Consider the following 3,703-nt stretch of genomic DNA (forward strand, 5'->3'; position numbering starts at 1 on the left):
GTTTGAATAGCTTCTTTTCCAAGATAACTACTCAATTGGATGAAGATCGAAAGCTTTCAAGTAAAATCAAGAGAAAAGATAGAAGAAGAATAATGAAAATTAGTATTGATCCATCAAATTACAACAGAGCTCCCTAACCCAATGAAAGGGGTTTAGTTGTTCATAGCTCTTGAAAATGAAAACAAAGATGGAGAACACATCATAAAACTAGAAATTGCAGAGAAGGTAAAATACAGAGAGTGGTTCTCTTTTTCCAACTTTCAGAACTCCTTAACAATTCAAAGCTACTCCTATATATACTACTTCTCTCAGCTTCTAGTTGGCTCTTCAAGTCTTGGGCCTTTGGATCTTGAGTTTGAAGCAGTTCTCTTCTTCATTTGGGCTTGGCTTTACTTGCAGAGAGAAAATGTGAAGTGAGCAGAGACTTTAGCTCATGACGTTAGGGGTGTTAACGTTTTAAATATAAGTTCGAGAACGTTGAAATTTGATTTTTGAAATAAGATAAGATAAGATAAAAATTTTAAAAATAAAAATCTGAAATTTTTTTTTCAAAAAAAACTAATTAAAAATATTTTTGAATTTAATGAAGAAAGAGAAAATCAATAAAATGACACCAAATTTCAAATTTTTAGATCAAAATGAAGAAAACAACTAAGAACAGCTTGAAGGTCAAGATGAACGTGAAGAACAACTTGAAGATCAAGATGAACACTAAGAACAAATTTTTGAAAAAAAATTTTTTTTAATAACTAAATAAAAACAAATAACCTCTTAACTCAAGAAAAAAAATCAAAAATAAAAACAAAAATAAAAACAAGCAAAAATAAAATATTTACAATAACCAATAGTAAGGCACACGTTTGCAATTCCCCGGCAACGGCGCCATTTTGACGTTAGGATTTTTGCCAGTAAAGAATGTCATAAAAACAGTCACGTTGTAGATATAGTCTCTAAACCGACAAAAATCCCTTCGTATAAACGTTTTGGTTGTCACAAGTAACAAACCCCTTTGAAATTGATAACCGAGTATTCAAACCTCGGGTTGTCTTCTCAAGGAATTGCAGGGAGGTATGTTCTTATTATTGGTTATGAGTTTGTAAATTGGGGTTTTGGAAGTAAGGTGGGAATATGTTATATGACGAGTAAAATAAAATAATAATAATAAAATCTCTTGGCAAGGTATAAGAATTGGAATTCCTATCCTAGTTATCCTTATCAGGTGTGAAGAAGATTGGGTTTTAATCCTACTTGGTCATCCTTTATTAAACAAAGGAAGGTTAAGTGGACTGCTCAGCTTGATTCTCAAGTCCTAGTCAACTCCTGTGGAGAGACTAGTGTTAGAGCAATCCTAGCTCAAGCAAAATCTGCCAATTTCAACCACTTGCTGAGTTTGATAACTCAAGTATTACCAATCACTTGACCAAAGCCAAAAGGGAGAAAAATATCTAAATTAAATTGAAAGCAATCTTAAACAGAGCAAAGCAATCTTAAATCTGAATTACCTCAAATAACATTAATTAAGAAAATTATATGTAACACGGAAGAGTTCATAAATTAAATAAAAATAAATAAAAATAAAGAACTTGGGATTGAGAGCTACTCCTAAAACTAAGAGAAATCCTAAATCCTAATCCTAAGAGAGATGAGAGAACCTCTCTCTCTAAAAACTACATCTACTCCTAAAATTGTAAATATGAGAGCCTGATCATGAATGGATGTATTCCCCCACTTTATAGCCTTTAATCTGTGTTTTCTGGGCCGCAAACTGGGTCAAAAACAGTCCAGAATTCGCTGGTTTCGAATTTTGCCACGCTGGATTTCCGTCACTGCGATGCGGCCGCATGGATCACGAGGTCGCGTCATCTAGGATCAGGGAACTATAGTATATTATATATCAAATCGAAGCCCCAGACGTTAGCTTTCCAACGCAACTGGAACCGCGTCGTTTGGACCTCTGTAGCTAAAGTTATAGCCGTTTGAGTGCGTAGAGGTCATGCTAGACAGCTTAGCAATTTCTCCAACTTATTGTATTCCTTCCACTTTTGCATGCTTCCTTTCCATCCTCTAAGCCATTCCTGCCTTGTAATCTCTAAAATCACTTAACACACATATCAAGGCATCTAATGGCAATAAGAGAGGATTAATAATAAGCAAATATAAGATCAAAGAAGCATGTTTTCAATCAAAACACATAATTAGGAAGGAAATATAAAACCATGCAAATAATATGAATAAGTGGGTAAAGAGTTGGTAAAACCACTGAATTGAGCACAAGATAAACCATGAAATAGTGGTTTATCAGTCCTTCCTTTTTGTAGGCATCTCTGGTTGAATGAGAGCACTGCACTCCTTATTCATCACTATTGTTTGCCCTCCTTTGAGTGAGCTTTTCCTGGTCAGTAGCTCCTTCATATACTTAATGTATGAGAGCATTTGTTGGAGGGCCTTGATGAATGGTATGTTTACATGGAGAGATGCAAACATGTCAAGAAACCTTGAGTATATTCTCTTTTCTATACCACCCTTGAGTCTTTGGGGAAAAGGTGCATAGAGTCTCAACAGCTCCTTCTGTGAAATTTTGGTTTCTTGGTGATCCTCTTTCTATTTCTCTGCTGATGTATCTCCAGGTTGTTCTAATGGTTTGTTCGGCTCTTCCTCAGTCCCCTTATCATTTATAGTGACCATCTTGCAATCTTCCCATCTGACCTTCTTTGCTTCACCTCTCGGGTTCTTCTCTGTGTCACTTGGGAAGCTATCAGTAGGTTTGGAAATCTTCTCAGAGAGGTATCCCACTTGAAATTCCAGCCTCTTGATGGTGTCTCCCTGCTTCTTGATATTGGCTCGCACCTCCTCCTTGAACACTTTGTTATCTTGGATTTCCTTACATATGCCTTCAAGTAGAGTCTCAATCCTTGATAGTCTTTCTTCCGATGATTGTGAGTTGAGATTGGAGGGATGAGAAGGGCCATTTTGGCTTTGGTATGGATGTTGAGGTGTGTTGTTAGGTGGGTGCTGATATGATCTCTGTGTGGAATGTTGGCGAGCTGCATTGTTCTTGGGGTTGTGGCGTCTCTGATCTTGGCCTTGGTCTTGTTGATTTCCCCACCCAAAGTTTGGGTGGTTCCTCCAACCAGGATTATAGGTTTTGGAGTATGGGTCATGGTTCTGCCTAGGTGGATTTCCAATATAGTTGGCTTGTTCCTGATCACCCTCTGCTTCTTCATTCACTCCTTCTTGAGCTGCTATTGAGGTGGTGATTACTGCTACTTGATTCCTCTCCATCTTCTTGGTAAGGTCAGCCAGCTGCTTAGTGATCATCTTGTTTTGAGCTAGCAGTGCATCCACGTTGTTCAGCTCCATCACTCCTCTAGTGTTGACTCTTTCAGAAACATAGAAGTAGTCATTCTCAGCTACAATCTTAATGACATCTATAGCTTCTTCAATGGTCTTCTTCTTGTTCATAGATCCCCCGGATGAGTGGTCTACTGCCTTCTTTGATTCATAAGAAAGACCTTCATAGAAAATGTGTAACTGCACCCATTCATTGAACATATCTGGCAGGCACCTTCTTGTCAAGTCTTTAAATCTCTGCCATGCTTCGTAGAGAGTCTCACCATCCTATTGCCTAAAAGTTTGAACTTCAGCTCTCAACCTATTGATTCTTTGAGGAGGATAGAATCTCGCCAAGAACTTGTTCACCACA

This window comes from Arachis ipaensis, chromosome B06, assembly GCF_000816755.2.
Source record: "Arachis ipaensis cultivar K30076 chromosome B06, Araip1.1, whole genome shotgun sequence".
NCBI lineage: Eukaryota > Viridiplantae > Streptophyta > Magnoliopsida > Fabales > Fabaceae > Arachis > Arachis ipaensis.